Source organism: Sturnira hondurensis, unplaced genomic scaffold (genome assembly GCF_014824575.4).
Source record: "Sturnira hondurensis isolate 20B ecotype Veracruz unplaced genomic scaffold, ASM1482457v3 Scaffold0015596, whole genome shotgun sequence".
In the NCBI taxonomy this organism is placed as follows: domain Eukaryota; kingdom Metazoa; phylum Chordata; class Mammalia; order Chiroptera; family Phyllostomidae; genus Sturnira; species Sturnira hondurensis.
Genome location: NW_028088227.1, coordinates 1,453,743 through 1,472,724, shown reverse-complemented (window position 1 = coordinate 1,472,724; position 18,982 = coordinate 1,453,743). Strand labels below are relative to the sequence as shown.

Sequence of the window (18,982 nt, the reverse complement as noted above, 5' to 3'; positions counted from 1 at the left end):
TGTGTGGAGTCCAGTTCTAGGCCTTGGGGACACAAAGGTGAACAAGATACTCTTCCTTCCCAAGAACCTTAGTAATCCGGTGTGGAGACAGGCGAATCAGATGTAGCAACGCAGCATGTTACTGTCCATCTCTTGTTTAAGTGAGTTCTCTGAAAGCTGGACGTGTGTCTTACTGATTCTCAAATCACTGGAGCCTACTGGAAACTCTGGCACATAGTAGGTGCTTGATCAGTGCATGTTGCTCCACTCCAAAATGCTGCACTAGAGGCCGCCACAGAGCACTGTAGGCATCTAGACTCGGGTCACTAACTGAACTCAGCCTGTCAGCAGGTCGGTGCAAGAGGATGTGCATCTAGTAGGCCGAGATGGAGGCGTCCAGGCTGATGAGAGGATAAGGGCATCCCAGGCAGAGGCGGCAGCGAGAAGGACAGCATGGCTGGCTGAGCAGGCACAGTGTGCTCCAAAATGGGAGGGAGGGAGGCCTGGTGGGCGCGAAGGGAAGCAGGTCTGTAAACGGACAAAGTGATCACATCTTGTTGAAGAGCGTATGTTTTATTCTGCACTGGGGAGCTGTGTCAGGATTTCACACAGAAGGGAGACTAAGTCAGAGTTTCATTGTAAAAATAGATCTCTCTGGCAACAGCGTGGATATTGAACAGGAATAAGACTGGTGGCAGGAAGGCCCGTTAGGACACCACTGCAGTCAGGAGGGTGGGAAAGCTGATTTCAAGTCAGACGAACACCAGTCTGCATCTCAGCCCCACAACGTCTCTGTGTAACTTAGGCTGTTAATTAAATGTCTCTGAGCCTCTGCCTTCTCACCTGAAAACAGGGACTCTAATTCCTCCCATGTGGATGGTATGGACAGTGGTCAGGATTATGTGTGATGAAGTATGTGAAGTCTCTACTACACTGATTGATCCATAATTGGCATGTGATAACAGTGGCCATTATTAGTAGTAGTATTCACATTATTATTATTATTTAACCCTCACCCAAGGATATGTTCATTGATTTTAGAGAGAGAGGAAGGGAGAGAGAGATAAAGAGAAACACTGACGTGAGGGCGAAACATCTATCTGTTGCCTCCCACATGAACCTCGACCAGGGATCGAACCTGCAACCTCTTGGTGTATGAGACAATGCTCCAACCAACTGAGCCACCCAGCCAGGGCACCAATAATATTTTGTAATATTATGGTCGCTTAATATCATCCAGGTGAAAAACGTGAGGTTCTATCTAAGACACTGGTAATAAAGGTGGAGAATTGGGCATAGACTCAGGAGATACTTCAGCAATAAAGTTGACACAATTTGGTGACTGATCGAGCGGGGAAGTAAGGGAGGGGCAGGAGTCTAGGATGACTCTGGAATTTTGGCCTGCGCAACCAAGTGGCAGCATAGTAGGGCTATTCGTTAGGAGGGAGAACTGAGGAGAAGGAGGAAGAGCAGCATTTGCAGGAAAAGATGATGAGCTCATGGTCAGACACTGAATTTGAAGCATCTTAGGGATGGCCAGGGGTACATGTCTAGTGGGCACGTGGTTTTAGAGGCTGACATGGAGAGAGTTCTTAAAGAAGGTGCATGTGTAAACATTTGGCAAGAACAATGAAGTCATGGCATGGCGCAGTTGCTCAAGCAGAGTGTAGAGTATGGGAAGAGGAATCATAATGGCTGATGCTAATTGAATGTGTACTGTGTGCTGTAAATACTTTATGTGTATTAATCCTCTTAATGACCTTTGCTAGGAAACACTGTAATTATACCTGTTTTTCAAATGAATAAACTGAAGCACGGGATAGTAATTGCCCAAGGCCATACAGACAGATCCAAGTGATGGACCTGGGATTTTAGCCCAGGTAGCCAGGATCCAGGGCCTGCGCTGTCAGGGTCTGTGCCAGACTGACTGTGGGAGTGGGGGGCCTGGCTCGCCACACTGACCTCTGACAGAGGGAAAGGAAAGGACCTAGTGATGAAGGCAGTGCGGGGAGGGCTGGGCCAAGCAGGTAGTAAGAAATGGGAGACTGGAATGAGGGAGAAGAGTTTCCAGGAGGGGGAATCAATAGCATCAAGGGATGTGGAAATGACTAGGAAAAGAAATGCAATATTCTTGGATTTGGGAATTTGGAGGCTATTGGTGACTTAGTGGACTTTGAAAGACGAGGTTGGCTGAGGACAAACGTGGGGTAAGGAGGCAGAGACACAAGCACAGGTGATTCTTCCCAGAAGCTGGGCTATGAAAGTATCAGGAGGAGAAGGTGGTAACCAGACGTGTTAGGTAGAGGGGTTGTGTTGAAGATGGAAAAGCCTGTTCATATGTAAATGGGGAGAGAGAGACAGAGGAGGCCCCACCAACGAGGTGGCCACAAAAGCACTAATGCGCACTGGGAAGGGGTCTCTGCTGCCTTTCCTCTTCCACACAGATTTGAAATGTTTCTCTGAATGTGCTGGACACCTTCTTTATTAATGGTTAGAAGTCACTTAGAAGTCCCTGATAGGTGTTTGGGACTTTCAGCTTTTATCAGGTAGGGTAGAAAAAATTTCTTTCCCAATACCCAGTTGTGAATCATTACCTGTTGTTGAGTCCAGACGAGATCAAGGTCATGCAGTACATCCTCCTCTGAATTTGTCTTTGAAATATTCTCTGAAAGGGCCCAGTGTGCTCTGTAGACACCAGGGTGGTAAAGGGAATGGGTGGCGCAAAGCCGTGAGAGGAGAGGAAGGGACACAGCATAATGGGGGCTGGGTTTGGGGTGGGTGGGGAAGGGGAGGAGACAGGACACTGGCTTTGAACCCAACCTACAACAGCACATGTCCTGAGCAGAGGGAAAGGTGATTGGGCAGAAGGTAAGTCTGTAGAAGGAGACAGTTGCTTGGATCTTATAGGAAATGGGAGGCACATTATAAGGAGGTTTGCTGGGTGACAACCCTATGCTTAGTAAGACCCTAGAAGCCTAGATGATTTGGCTGCTGCCATTTAAGTTCTTAATAATGGAAAAGACTGACATTTCCTTATGAATGCTTTGTTACCGGGCTTAAAGGACACAGGTCCAGTAGGCTCTGAGGGGATGTATTTGTTTAGAGCCAAAGGCAATCTCTGTGTTTAATACATAAAACTCCTTTGTAGCTCAGACCAGAGGTAGATACCATAGAGGGTTAATCTTTGACTTAAACAAGATACTCAACTTTGCCTTGGTTCATGGTGCTGCCATCCCTAAGGCTCAAAGCTGCCAACTTCATAAACTTGCTTTGGTTGAAAATGCATCTTTGTTTTTCCTAAAAACAAATCATGAAATACACACGTCTCCACAGAGGGCCTTTATGGATGGGTCTGTCCTGAAGAATCAGAAAGGCAACATAGGAAATAGCCTTGGGAGGGGTGTGTGTGTGTAAAATAAGAAGCAGCAACTCAGATGAATTATTTGTTTGATATTGAGTATCAGAAAAAGTGAATAGTACATCTTCCAAGGGTTGCATTCAAGCTTGAAGTTCCCCTTGGGACTACACACTGTGAGAACCAGAGGAGGATCATTCCTGCTTCACCTCCCCCACCCCATCTTGCCAAGGTCTCTCACCTGGGTGTGAGCATGGTGCAGAGTGCCTTTGGCTGAATGTGGCTATGGTGGACAGATAGGGTGCTCTCTTTAGGGACAGAAGGATGAAGCTGTGGGAATCTTGCCCACCTTTCCTCAGCAAACAATGAGTGGACGATGTCCTCCAGGAGGGCACGTCTGGGATACTATCTGGTTCAGTGCAAACATGGACTCAATCATATAATTCTACATGGACTTCATTCCGGTTCCACAGGGTCTGAATTTGCTGTCCTGGGAAAGGGCTTATGGAAACATTCCACACTGATTTCAAGAGTGACTAGGGCTGTATCCGTGCTCCGGAGTTATAGGTGATGCTTATGCCCATCCAACCTTCTGGACCCTGGGGCTGCAAGAAGGTCTGAGGGGCAGAATTCAGCATGCTCAGAAAATAACAGCTTTGATACCTTAGTTTCTTTCATTTGTACTTGATTCATTCATAAAATCTTTTTCCCTCATTTATCCAATCATTTGTTCATTGAACAAATTGAGCAACTACCACGTGGCTGGCTCCAGACCAGGTGATGGTAATGTGGTGATGACTCCAACAGTCTTAGTTCCTGCCTTCTTGAGGTTCACAGTTGTTAGGGAAAGACAGTAAGGAAATAAATACACAAAGAAATACACAGCTACAAACTATGGTGGGTATGATGCTGGAAAAGAACAAGTGTTCCGGGAGGGAATGGGCAAGAACAGGGTAGAGGAAGGGTGTCTAGTAAGGAAGACAGATATGTAGACCCCTATCTGCTGTGTATGACACACCATTTATTGGTGGGATATTGCTTCTAAGGAGGGAGTTCCTGACCCTAGGATAGGGCTGGGGGAAGTTTTGGAAGGTTTCATAAAGGAAAAGATATCGAGGAAGAATCTTAAAGAACAGGTAGAAGTTTTCTGTGTGGGAAGGAGTGCTAATATTGTAGGTGAAGGGAACCTGGTGTGTCTAGAGGACTCTCATTCGGTGGAGATGGAGTTTAGGCTGCACACAGCGGGCAGTGAGAGGTGAGTCCGGAAAGTGAGGCGAGGGCTAAGGCACACGGCTTAGACTTTATCCTCCAGGCAGGTCACTGGAGGGGGCGATGAGCTGACAAAGGGAGTGTTCTACAACAAGTTACCAGGAGGCCAGCAAACTTTTTCTGTGAAGGACTAGGTGATAAATATTTTTTATTTTTATTTTTTAAGAATTTTTGTTGATATTAGAGAGAGAATAAGGGGGGGGGACATCGACATGGGAGAAATATGGACTGGTTGGTTGCCTCCCATACACAGCCCAACTAGGGATCAAACCCACAGCCTCCGTACTTGTCCTGACTGGGAATCTAATCTAACCTTTTGGTGTATGGGATGACGCTCCAATCAACTGAGCCACGCTGGCCAGAACATTTAGTGAATATTTTAAGCTTTCCTGGCTGTGTCACAGCTACTCAATTCTGCCGCTGTAGTGCAAATGGAACCACGGACAGTATGTAAATGAGTCAGNCGACATGGAAGAAATATGGACTGGTTGGTTGCCTCCCATACACAGCCCAACTAGGGATCAAACCCACAGCCTCCGTACTTGCCCTGACTGGGAATCTAATCTAACCTTTTGGTGTATGGGATGACGCTCCAATCAACTGAGCCACGCTGGCCAGAACATTTAGTGAATATTTTAAGCTTTCCTGGCTGTGTCACAGCTACTCAATTCTGCCGCTGTAGTGCAAATGGAACCACGGACAGTATGTAAATGAGTCAGTGTGCCTCTGTTCCAATAAAACTCTGCACACAAGAAACAGGCTATGGGCTGGATTTACCTGTGAGCTGTGGTTTATCAAGCCCTGCTCAAGAATGCAAATGCTGGTGGCCCTGACTTGTGTGGCTTAGTGGGTTGGGCTTTGCCTGCAAACTGAAAGGTCACTGGTGCAATTCCCCGTCAGGGCACGTGCCTGGCTTGCAGGCCTGGTCCCCTTTTGGGGTCTGTGAGAGGCAACCAAATGGATATTTTTCTCCTGTATCGATATTTCTCTCCTTCTCTTTCTCCCTTCCCTTCTCTTTAAAAATAATAAAATGTAAAAAAAAAAATAAAAGAAAAGAACACTACTTCTGGTGGCTCCGTGGAGGTTGCATTGGAAGACGGGGAGAGAACGGAGGTTGGGAGGCCAGTTAGGAGACCTTGCTTTAATTCTGGGAACTAAGGGAGAGACCATGGGGAGAAATGGTTTGTGAAATGCTTCAACATTAAAATAATAGGACTATGTAACCAATTTAATGAGAACATGTCTGGTTGTTCCTTTAATGCTTAGTGGACTGATTTCTCAGTGGAAAAAAACTGTGGCTGTGGTGGAGGTGTGACTCAGAACCATGCGCACATCCCAGGAGGTTACCTGCTGGTCACGAGATACCACGCTGGGAACATTACACAGATTACCTCAATGTTAAGCAGAATTCTTAAGGATATTAAGTTGTATTTGCTCTTTTCCAAACTGAGGTTTAGACATGGTAAGTCACTTGCCCAAAGTCACATAGCTGGTAAAGGGTGGAATTGAGATGGAAGGGGGTCTGGTGGCAAAGCCTGTGCCATTTCTGAAATGTGGTCTTCTCCCCACCTCACCTGTGCAGCTCCTGCCTCGACCTTCCCTCTCTCTGTTCAGACCCATCTTGCCTTTTAAAGTTATCACCACGCCTCTGGCTTTAGTAAGAACTGAACCTGTGTTTTAGCTGCAAAAACTGTTAGGTGGGAATTATTCTGTGTTTGAGGAAGGACGTGCAGCCAAACTCAGAGCTGGACTTGGAGCTCTAACCAGACGATTGTGTTCATGTTACAACGTGAAGACAGTGTGGTATTAGGTTATGGGTTAGGAAATCCCTGAATTTCAGTACAATGCCCAGATCAGAACATTGCCTTATTCAGTGAGTAACACAGAAGCACAGGAGATATTCGTCAAATTGAGGTAGTAATATCAGATATGGGAAAATTTGTAGGTTTAAATCCTGGAGGTCAAGGTTAACGTCTGATAGAACAAATCTAATGTGTCGAGGAGATCAATTCAGTTACCATTCTCTGTCAGGTTGTCTAGTAACCCTGCTGAGCATTAAGTTAGTGTCTGTCCAGGTTCAGTTAGAGACTGCCTCTGTGCTGCATATTTTCAACAGGACTTTAGAGATATAGAAATAGTCAAGAACAGCCCTGATTGGTGTGTTTGTTGGGTTGGGCATTGTCCTGCAAACAGAAAAATCACCAGTTCAATTCCTGGTTAGGGCACATGCCTGAGTTGTAGGCCGGCAGGTCCCCATTTGGGGGTGTGCAGAAAGCAACCCATCAATGTTTCTCTCTCAGTCTTTTTCCCTCCCTTCCCTTTTCTCCAAAAATAAAGAAATAAAAATTGTAAAAACTTTTATGAAAAAATATTCAGGAGTAACTGAGTTACATCCTGGATACAGAGGTCCTTTTAGGGAGACCTCCTGGCCAGGATTGCTTCCCATGATAAACAGAATGGCAAAGAGACGGCCATGATTGATGTGAGTCAACTGCATGACCCACGCCTTGGGCCAGGGAGGATGGACACACATACAGCAGGAATGGAGCCCATCCAGCACCGAGGAGGGGGAGGGCCTCTCGGGGAGGTGAATGTGTCTGCGTCACTGTTGATCTGCTTTGGCAACCAGGATGTATTAGTGTCCTGGGGCTGCTGTGACAAAGCCCTGTGAACTGGCTGGCTTCAACGGAAGTGTATTGTCTCACAGTCCAGCCGGGGCCAGAAGAGGTATCCCTCTGAAGGCACTAGGGTAGGCTCTGTTCCCTGTTTCTCCTCTGGCTTTCGGTAGCCTTAGGCATTTTGTGCAGAGGGGACTTTCACATAGTTTCCTCACTTGTGTGTGTCTGTGTCCAAATTTCCCCTTTTAATGACACCGGTCACATTGGATGAGGGCCCACTGTACTGACCTCATCTTAACTTTGTTAAATCTGAAAAGACCTTATTTCCAGATAAGGTCACATTCTGAGGTACTGGGGGTTAGGACTGTCACATATCTTTTTTGAAGGACATAATTCAACCCAGAACACAGCTCTTTTCCCATGAAGAATTCAGACTGTTTCTTCAGACTGAGGTGACCAAGTTGGGCTCAGTCCAGATCCCACTTCAAAGTATTTTCAACTGTGGTCATTTTTTCTGTCCACTTCCTCCATATGATTCTTGGGAGAGGAGGGTTCTGTCTCTATTTGCTCATAGTTTCTCATATTTCAGAGGGTTTCCTGTCCTACCGCTCCGCCTTTGCATTTGCCAGCGTTCTCTAGGACTCTCCCTGTGTGGTGCCCCCAGCCTCTGCTTTTCCTACTTTGCACTTGGCTCATTCGCTCATATACGTGCTGAGTTCCTGTTGCATTCCAGGCGTACACTAAGCTCCGAGGATATAAAGATGAAAACAGTGAAAAGGACAGTTCCTGCTCTCGGAGTTCTTGTGGGAAGCCATACAAGCAAACAGGGTGAACCTATTGGAAAGGGGAGTGTGTGCCAAGCTTTACTGTGCTGTCCTCAGCATAGCGTCTCCCTTGGCTCCCTCGTGCTGACAGGAGAGAGGTCAGGCCAGCAGAGAACACCAGGCCCCTTCAGCAGCCCCATCTCTTGCCACCTCTTCGCTTTTCACCTTGTGCTGTACCCATTTTTGATCTACTTGCTGTTTCCCAACTGTTTTCTGTCTCAAATCTTGTCTTTCTGCATGAATGCTCTTTCTTTTGCAGTGTGTTCCCCTCACTGTCCTCCCGGGGCTTCCTCTTCCAGAAAGCTGTCATAGGGGGCTAAGAGAAGCCCCACCCAGTCTTCTCTTACCTTGCCTATGCTTCCCTCTCGCAGAGAGACAGTGACCAAGGCTTGTTTATCTTCATAACTCCAGTGTGCCTGTGTTAATGGTGCTTAATCGACAAGTGAGTGAATGAATGACTCCTAGTCAGCGCTTTGCTTCTGCTCTGCAGGCTTTACTTTTCCTAGCCCTCTTTCCTTCAGAAGCTTGTGTCTGGTTACCACGTTTTTTTCTCTGCCACAAATCCAGAGACCTCTCGGCTCACGACAGTCTCTCCGTTATGCTGCACCTCAGCTCGGCTGGTCAGGGCCCACGTGTGGTTACCACTGGCCGTCGTCTCTTTGGTGCGCCTCGCTTCACACAGTGAGATCCCTGCCCACTTACTTGTGGGAAGATGGTTTTCATAGGAAAAGCAGGACTTCCTCTATGGCCTTCTCTGTTTCTCCATTTCCAAAGCTTCCTCCCCGCCAGTTCCATGAGCAAGGGCACTATATCTGCTTCACCACTGATTAATTCAACAAGCATTTTTTTTTTTTGAGTTTCCACCTGGGGCTATGCGTGAGGCACACTAACACACATCTAGTTTCTTCCTTTCTAACCAAAAAGATATTTTTTTTTCTTTTTTTAAAGATTTTATTTATTTATCTTTAGAGAGGAAGGGAAGGAGAGAAGGAGAGAAACATCAATGTATGGTTGCCTCTTGTACGTCCCCTGCCGGGAACTGGCCCGCAACCCAGGCATGTGCCCTGACTGGGAATCGAACTGCGATCATGTGGTTCACAGGCCCACACTCAATCCACTGAGCTACACCAGCCAGGGCTCTTTTTTTCTTCTTTTTTAATTCTTACCTGAGGGTATGTTTATTGATTTTCAGAGAAGGAAGGAGAGGGAGAGAGAGAGAGACACCAATGTGAGAGAGAAACATCAATCGGCTGCCTCCCACATGTGCCCTGACTGGGGATCAAACCCTAAACCCAGGCATGTACCCTGAACAGGAATCGAACCCGCAACATTCTGGTGTACAGGGTGACGGACACTTCACCCAACTGAGAGCCACCCAGCCAGGGCAGAAAGATTTTTTTTCATCCTTTCTTGTGTTTCTCCTGTGTAGTGAAAAACACAGTGATTTTCAATTTGGTAGCATTAAAGCTCTTCAAATGAAATGTTGTATGGAATATCAATAAGTCAAACAGAAGAAAGAAATATTTTTGTATATATTATATTCTGTGATGATTCTAATTTATAATGTACAGCTAATGAAAACAATGGGATTGTTATGATGAATATGAAAATTTGAAACTGAGCGTTTGGGATGACAGTTGCAGGCTCATAGCCCTCTTAATGCATCCCTGTGTTCTGTATGTTGGCTGGACAGCCTTGAGAAAGTTGTGGCAGGTAGACACTGGAAGTGATAGCACTTCTAAGAGGATACCTGGCAACTTCAGATTACTCGGACTAAACTGACCCAGAAACTTGAAAGAGGAATATAGCAAAATGTGCTTAAAGTCCACTCACTAACACTGTGTAACTCTTTGCATTCCTTAATTGTAACGCATCTGATTAAAAGGGTTGCATGAACAGGTTCTTCAACCAAGGTATTGCTTTGTTTCACCGAAAATGCTTCCCCAAAATGTATTTGCCATTATGAGTTGTTAATTATGTTACTGAAATTATTTTCAGAAACTTGAGTGCCTGTTTCTTTCTAGCAATCACTTAAATAAAACCTTTAACACAGTAAAAATTTTCGACATGTCGAGTTGAAACTCATCATAACGCTTTATGGACTGTATGTAGGAGGGGTGGTAACAGCAGGGCCCTGCATTCCTGAGTCAGTCTTGTTTGGAATTTTAAACTCAACACTCATTGTTTTATGAACTAGTAAATGAATGAGCAAAGTGCAGAGTCGGGAGAGGAGAGGCTGGGGGCACGATGCAGGGACTGCCGCCAAGCACTCTAAGGATAAGACAGGCACAAAAGCTACCGATGATACTCAACCATCATGCCACGTATTATGTGGTCATTTACTACTGTGCAGTTTATTGTTATGCCTTTATACAGCACGGGTCTTCTGAGCCTTGCCCAGCATTCAGTTGAGCGTGGCACGGGTGAGCCAGGGGGCTGGGAGCGTGCTTGATCCTGCAGTTTCACAGCATGAGAAGGCTTGCATGGATCTGAGTTGTGAAAAGACACCTTTGGAACTACAGCTTTCCTAATTAATGCCATACCTACATGTGTTCAAACATATTCATGGCTTTTGCAAGAGAACCTCTGTTTTGAAGTAGACGTGAATATATTAACCTGGTGTCGATGGGGTCCATGATTGTTCACATTTGACATATCACACACTTGAGTGTGTCTGTCTACAGTTAAAAATTTTTTTTCATGTTACTTAAATCTAACATTTGTAGACCCCTTGAAACAAATAGGTCGAATGCCGTTGTGTTTGAGTAAGGGGTAAGGCAACTGTGGTTTCAGGGAAGCTGCAGAGCTGACTTGATGGGCCTCCCTGGTAGGGCCAGAGAAACGTCTGTCCAGCTCAGGGCTTTCCCATCCCAGGTGCTCAGCAGTTTGTGTGTGAATTGAGTAGAACTGGCTCAGAGCAGGTCCTGTGTGGCTGTGGGACTAGCTCCTCTGGTGAGGAGCCATCAGGAAGGTCTCAGGTAGAAGCTTCCCACCTCCCCAAGGACCCACACAGGTCCCACCAAGGAGAGCTGGTACCCTGCTAACCTAGAATTTCCCTTTCTTCTGGCTCCATTAGGGACTTCCCTGGGCTTCGAGACTCCCCAAATTCAGGGGTTTTGATCCACCCTTCTGACTTCCTCAGGGGCCCTGTGCTTATGCTCTGGTTTTTATAATTGTAATAGACTTAGAAGTCAGCCTGGGACGTGTAGGCCAAAACAGAAAAGCATCTGATGGCCTGCAATGCTTCTTGTTCCCATACGTATGGTCCTCGGTTGGGCATTATTTCTGTGAGCGTACATTTGCAGATGCCTTAGATATGCTGGACTTGGGAGGCCTTACTGGTGGTAAACTGAAGTCTTTGCTTAAATACTGGTTAGGAATAAAATGGCAAGTGAATCGTCTTTTTAATGGTCTTGGTTAAGGGTCCACAAGTCTACCAATGTGTCCTGCCCTACTTGGAATTCTAGAGAGAAAAATCCACACAGGATTTGGTCAAAATTATTCAAGCACATGTCAGTGTGACCAACAGGGCTAAAATTCCTTTCATGCCCAGAGTGGTATGAAGGCTATGATTCTGTCTGACCACTTCCTGCCGGTCTCTGTGACAGTTTCTTCTTTCTCCAGGAGACCGCGGCAGGCTGTTTTTCTCCAGGGTCCAGCCATGGGCCTTTTCCTTTATATTTGGTGTTCTTTGTCAGGGTTACCTCATTTATTTTCATACTTCAGAGAATGACTCTGCAATGCCCTAATTATCACTCCAGGATCTCAATATGACTCTGACCTTCCTTTCCAAAGTTTTCCCCCCAAACTTCTTTGCATTTCTTGTATGTGTGTGTGTGTGTGTGTGTGTGTGTGTATTTTCAGCCCCAAGATTGTAGTCTTTTAGCATATGGGGGTAAAGGGTGGGACAAGCTTCATCCTGGAAGCACATGTTGGTTTTCAATAGACATCCTATTTTCTTCCTAATGCCTTCTAACTGAGTTGACTTCAGATATGGGAGGTCAAGTGTTACTCAAGCACCCGGTGAATTAGACCAGCTGAGACTTGAATGGGGGGATTTTGCTGGGGCACAGCCCTTGCCCTAGTCAGTCAGCTGCTCTGTTTCCTGGTTTAGCCACCTCTCTGTTCCCACCACACTACATTTCCAAGAAGCTGACCAAACTCAGCGTCCTTGGGGCCGCCTGTGTCTTCTCTACAAAGAAGAATCTGGTGATGTAAGGCCCTTATTACCAAAGAGCTTGTAGACTAACACAAATATATAAAAAGCATGTGCTCTTACTGTCTGCAAAATATTGCCACATGGGGTTACGGGAGTCTAAAGGAGGGAGCAATTGTATGGGGGTGTGACATGGACCTTGAAGGATGGGTAAGACCCAGGAATGCAGTCACGTAGAGAAGCACATTCGTCAGAGAAAAACCCAGAGGTAGAGCCAGGTGGAAACTGTATGGAGAAGAGAGTGGCATCATTTGCCTGGACTTTGGGCTGTGTTGGAAAGGTTGAGGGGACCCATGAAGAGTCTTGATCTGCAGGCTCACCTTTAAATTTTACTCTGTAGGTGACAATATTAGAAGAGAGCTGTGGCATTGTTAGAACACTGTTTCTGAATGCTCTACCTGGCACCAGCATATGCTACTGGGGTGGGAGGAGAACAGGAGGGAACTCCTGAGTTAGGTGAGCGGTAGTGGCGATGCTGAGTTTGAATGGACATGAGATAAAACTTTCAGGACAGGAGAGAGGAAGAGTTTGTGATGATGCCCCATCTTCAAGCCTGAGTGACTGGGAAGCTCAGGATATTGTGAATACTGCAGAGAAAGGAGGAATGAGTTCATGGGGAGGATGAATTTCAGACACTGCTGGCTGGAGAGATCTTTGGGAAATCCAGGCAGAGTCTCCCCTCCTTCCCTCATCCAATCTCAATGTTCTGGACTTCCCTTTCGAGTCAGGACAGGATGGCTCCCCGTCCTCCTCCTTCCAGCTAGGACCACCCCCCACCGTATTGCTCAGGTTTATATGACTTGATGCAGCAAATCCTTGAGCCCTGACCCTCTGGGCATAGATATTAGGGCTCCACGTGGGGCCTTAAGGCTAGTCATGAGAACCTTGTTGCCTATCTCAAATCTTGTGCTTTGCTCAGAGGACTAGAGTTTGCTTGTCTCTTCATATCCTCTTTCTGATGTTCTTCCTCATAGAGGCCTTCCTGGGACAGAAACTCCTGCCCCCAGGCTCGCACCAGGGCTCTGCTCCCTGTAAACAGAACCCAGAGGCTGAAAGCTAGTCTGTGACTTCCTGGGTTTTCTGTCTGTTCCACCAACCTAGGGGAGGCATTATGGTTTCTACTCATTGATCATTTTAAGACCCATAGGGTTGGCTCAGCTCTTGTCTTCCAGGCCCAGTCTGCAGTGCCTGTGTCATCCTCAGGGATGGGCCCTGGCCTTCTTATTCCCAGGTGCTACTTCAAGTCCAATACCAACACCTCACCAGTAACTCCCAAGGAAACGCAAGGTGTCCCATAGATGCACAGTAAACACTGCACCTTGCACTCACCTGTGACCTTCGGTGAAAGCATCTTGCTTCTTGCCTTCCAGGTTTTGATCATTCCTTTGGGTTCTCACCCCTACTTCTGTCCCTACCCAGATTGTTTTTCCACACTGGACGTGTGGCCTTCACACTGCTCTGGAGGTCTTTGGACTGCGGTGCTGATGTTTCCCTCTTGGTTGTTTTTTGCTGCTGGCTGCACCGTGGTTCTCACAGTGCCATCGTCCAACTCCATGGGAGCTTCCTTTGTGCTTACGGTTTAGGGACTGCGGAAATAAACTGAAACTGGGGAGAGAGCTGCGAGCTTCTAGAGCCTTTGTGATTTAGTCCAACATCTTCAGCCACTTTCTTCTCATTCTGAAGGCTTCACATAATTAAAACCATTCCTGGCCAACACTAAATAAATTTTGCACATGCTGCTTGAATTACTGCGCAGTCTTGCCCCAGAGTGGCTTTCTCAGAGATTTAATATTTCACTGAAACTGTTCCTCTGGGTAGGCTGAGGCCAGCAGCTGTGGAGACTCAACATTTGCTTTACACAGTGAAATTTTAGGACCAGGCTGCTTTTCACATTTCTCAGATATGCTGCTCACTTAGGGGAGAGGGGAGCATTCTTGGCAGAGTTCTGGTGGCATGAGTCAAATATCCTAGCTTGTGTTTCTATGGATTTAGATATAAAGTAATGAGAAAATGTGGTTCAAAATGCCCATGACAGAACTTTGACCCATAGAAGTTAGAATTACCATTTACTGAGCACCTACTATGTAAGTGCTAAGCATCTTACATATTCTGCATCTTCACAACCCTGCTGTGAGTGTGCCAGCCCTGGGTCTGTTTGCCCCTCACCCCTGCTCTGCCCTGGAGGGCTGGGGCTGACCTGGAGGCTGCCCTTCTCAGGCTCTGGGTGCTCTGGCCTGCTAGGTTTGGCCAGTGAAGACACCAGTGGCAGGTTGCGGGTAAAGGAGAGGAGGAAGCCAGAGTACATCTTCCCTCTTTCTCTTCATCAAGCATCTCCTCCAGTAGTGACTGCATCTCTATGGTTCCAGCTCCCACCCTTTGGGTCTTCCACCTTACCTGGTGATGCTGGCTCCTCTGGGTAACTCTGCCCCCTCTCTTTGTTCCTTCAGCTGCCTGCTGCTGGTGGTTGCTCACCTGTAGATCACCTCATGGTCCCATCCTGTATGACCTTATCCCCACTAATTCGGTCTTTTTAAACTCATGCCAAGTTGAGATATTTAAATTCTGGCCTTTGTTGTCATGGCAGCAGCCTGTACATCTCAGCTTCTCTATCACCTTCATCTGTCTTTTTTTTTTAATAAAATATTTTATTTATTTATCTTTAGAGGGGAAGGGAAGGAGAAAGGGAGAGAAACATCAATGTATGGTTGCCTTTCCTGCGTCGCCTGCTGGGAGTTGGCCTGCAGGGAACTGGCCTGCAACCCAGGCATGTGCCCTGACTGGGAATCGAACTACGATTGTCTGGTTCGCAGGCCTGTGCTCAATCCACTGAGCTACACCAGCCATGGCCACCTTCATCTGTCTTTATCACTGCAGTCAGTTCCCTGTCTTACATTCCTTCTGTTGCAAATCCTTGAAGCAGTTTCTATTTCTCTGCTTAGATGCTGATTGATGGGTTGAGGAGGAAATCGTGAGTCTTGTTTTAATGATGAGGAAACAGGGTTAACTGACTTGTGCAGCCTTAAAACAGGAAATAGTGGAGCTTGGTTTTAAGCACAGGCCACATCAGTCCTGAGGCCCGTGCCCTTTCCCGTACCGCAGCCTGTCTGCTTCTCGGTGCCACATGAACCAAGTGTAGTTCCTCCTGTTTCCTCCTTCATATTCTGGGAAAAGAAAACTCTCATAATCTCCCTCTCCGAGATGTTCCGAGATGAAATGTTCTCTTCCCTTCAACTCTTCCTCGTGAAAAAGGATTTCTCCTAACATTCTGGTTGAATCTTCTAGATTGATGCTTCTTAAACTTCAATGTGAAAACTATTATTTAGGATGACTCTGGAGATCATACACAATTGTTTTTAATGAGACTTTTTGGAGGGGAGATGATTTCAGATTTACATGCATTTGCAAGAAATAATACACAGATCCTATGTTCCATTCAACCAGTTTCCCTAAGGGTAATGTCTTGCAAAAACTACAGTGTAATTTTACAAGCAGAACTTGACCTTGGTTTAGTCAAGATACAGAACTCTTCTATCATCACAAAGATTCCTCTGCTGTCTTTTTATAGCTACACTCACTTCCCTTCTGACCCCATTCTTCCCTTAACCCCTAGTTTGTTACCAAATTAGAAACCACTAATTTTTCCCATTTCTATAGTTTTGACATTTCTAGAATAGTATACAAATGAAATCATACAATATGCAACCTTTTGGGATTGAGTTTTTTCATTCAGCGTAATTTTCTAGAGATTTGTTCATGTTTTTGCATGTGTCAAAGTGTGTTCCTTTTTTTTCTTGCTGAGTAGTGTACCATGGTATGGATGTACCACAGTTTGTTTAAACATTTACCCAGTGAAGGAATTTTGGGTTGTTTCCAGGTTTTGGCTCTTACAAATAAAGCTGCTATAAATATCCGTGTGGGTTTTCGTGTGACCATAAATCCCTATTTCTCTGGGACAAATGCCCAGAAGTGCATTTGCTGGGTTGTAAGATAGATAATCCCATGTCTAGTTTTTTTTTGAGAAAATGCCAAAGATTTTCAGAGGAGCTGTTTTATTTTTACATTCCACCAGCAACGAATGAATGATAGTTTCTGTACATCCTTGTCAACATTTGTGCTGTTAGTTTTTAGTTTAGCTATTTTGGTATATGCGTAGTGGTATCTCATAGTGGTTTTCATTTGCATTTTCCCGGTGACTGATGATGTTGACTATCTTTTCATGGGCTTGTTTGCTATCTATATATCTTCTGTGAACTGTTTCTTTATGACTTTGCTGCTGTTCTGAATGGATTGTTCACTTTTAAACAATATATTTACATTTTTTAAAATTTTATTTTTTATTTTAGAGACTGGAGATGGGAGGGAGAAAGAGGGGGAGGGAAAGATCGATGCAAGAGAGACATCAGTGGTTGCCTTCTGGACGCGCTCTGACACAGGACCAAACGGCAACCCAGGTATATGACACACACAGCCAGGAATCGAACCAGTGACCCTTCGATTTGTGGGATGATGGCCAACGAACTGAGCCACCCTGGCCAGGGGATAGTTCACTTTTTTACTGTTGAATTTTGAAGGCTCTTTATATATTCTAGATACAGGTCCCTTTAGTAGGTATATGATTTGCAAATACCAGAGTGGGCAAAAAGTAGGTTTGCAGTTGTTTGTGTAGAAAAAGCATTCAGGTCATGATTATTACAATAGCGTTATTAACTCTGTGTTTCACGTACTCACAATTATAAACCTACTTTCGCCCACCCCTCTGTTTCTTTCTATGTTTTCTCTTTTTCATCCTTGTTAACACAGATGACATGTTTTTTAATTTTAATGAAACCCAAATTATCAATTTTTCCTCTTTTGGATTGTGATTTTGGTGTCCAGTCTGAGAACTCTTTGCCTAGTACTAGGTTCTAAAGATTTTTTTTCTAAACATTTCATAGTTTTACATTTTGGTGTTTGATCCATTCTGAGTTGAATTTTATACAAGGTCAAGGGCTTAGTTCCAGGCTCACTTTTTCACCCACGGATGCTCCAGCACCACGTGTTGAAAAGGCCATCTTTCCTCCATTGAGTTGCTTTTGCACCTTTGTCAGGAATCAGTTGGCCATATTTGTGTAGGTCTATTTCTGGGTTCTGTTCCATTGATCTACGTATCTGTCTCCCTGCAGCAACACACAGTCCTGATTAACGTTGCTTAGTAGTAAGTCTTGACACTGGGTGGACTCATTCCTTCCTTTTTGAAACTCGTTTTAACCCTTCTAGTTCCTTTGCATTCATATGAATTTTAGCATATCTTCACTGTATCTACAAAGAAATCTTGCTGGTGTTTTGATAGGAATAGTATTATACTTGTTTATCAGTTTGGAGAGCAGTAGCATCTTTACTACGTTGAGGCTTTCAGTCTGAAGACGTGGTGCATCCCTTCGTTTGTTTAGATCTGTCGTTTCTCTCCACAGCGTTGTGTTGTGTTTAGTGTGCAAGTTCCGTGCTTGTTTTATTAGAGATATATCCATATTTTGTTTTTTTAGGCAATTGTAAATGGTATTATATTTTAAATTTCACCGTCCATGTGTTCTTTGTTAGTATGTAGAAGTAAACTTGATTTTTGTATGTTATGTTTCTCTCATCTGTGACCTTGCTGACCTCCCTAACTGGGGTTTTTGGGTTGTTTTTGTTTCTGTAGACTTCTTGGGATGTTCTGTGCTTACCCCATGGCACCTGCAGATAGGCACAGTTTTATTTCTTCTTTCTGACCTCCATCCGGTCGTTTTTCTCAGGCTGCTTTTGAGATTCTTTTCTTTGTTTTTGATTTCCAGGAGTTTAATTATCTTGATTGTGATTTGCCCAACTTCTTGAATCCAGAGGTTTATGTCTGTTGCCAAACTTGGGGATTTTACAGCCATTATTTCTTTAAAAAATTCCTCACATAAGGACATGTTTATTGATTTTAGAGAGAGAAGAAGGGAGAGAGAGAAGGCGGAAGAGAGAGAGGGAGAGAGAGAAACATTGAACAGCTGCCTCCGATACACGCCCCAGCTGGGATCAAACCCTCGCTGTAGGTGTGTGCCCCGACCCGAAGTTGAACCTGCCACCTCTTGGTGCGTGGGATGACACTCCAACCACCCAAAGTAGCCATTATTGCTTTGTTCACTTTTTCAGTTCTGCCTAGTTTCTCCTCCTCTTCTGGGACTCTGGTGATATGAATGTTAGATCTTTTATTATAGTCTCACAGAACCCAAAGGCCCCCTTTAATTTTTTTTGGTCTGTTTGCACTCTGTTGCCCCTACGAGTAAGTTCCCTTGTTTGTTCTTCCTTCCAGTTTGCCAGTTCTTTCCTTTGTCCCTTCCATTCTGCTATTTGAGCCCATTTATTAGATTTTTTTAAAAATCTTGAGTATTGTACTTCTTAATCCTAAAATTTTAATTTTATTCCTTGTATCTTGTGTTTCTTTGCTGGGACTTTTTATTTCTATGCTGATGATTTCCTTTTTTCCCCATTTGTATTAAGCACATTCAGAATTACTCATTGAGGTGTTCATGTCATGGCTGCTTTGACATCTTAGTCAGATAACTCTGGCAAAGTACTCTGTCGTGTCTCGACTGGCTTCTCATTACTGCTGGGGGAGAATGGGGGTTCCAGATCCTGCCTGTTCTCCACTAACATTATGCTGGTGACCATGGGGCCCATAACCACTAGAGGCAATGGGAGTGCTGACTCTGCAGGAGGT

The 18,982-nt window shown here is 45.2% G+C and overlaps 1 protein-coding gene across 7 annotated transcripts in view; it reads left to right on the top strand.

Moving 5' to 3' along the window:
• Positions 1 to 18,982, top strand: part of EVA1A (eva-1 homolog A, regulator of programmed cell death) — a 51,622-nt gene that overhangs the window by 7,672 nt on the left and 24,968 nt on the right. Inside the window, exon 1 of one of the 7 annotated variants that reach the window (XM_037064931.1) lies at positions 18,226 to 18,310. The exons of 4 other annotated variants lie outside the window; for them this stretch is intronic. The gene's annotated coding sequence lies outside the window, so the exon portion shown is untranslated. Of the gene's footprint in view, positions 1 to 18,225; positions 18,315 to 18,982 lie in introns of those variants that run through there. 2 more of the 7 variants (XM_037064934.1, XM_037064935.1) reach the window with 2 other exon arrangements.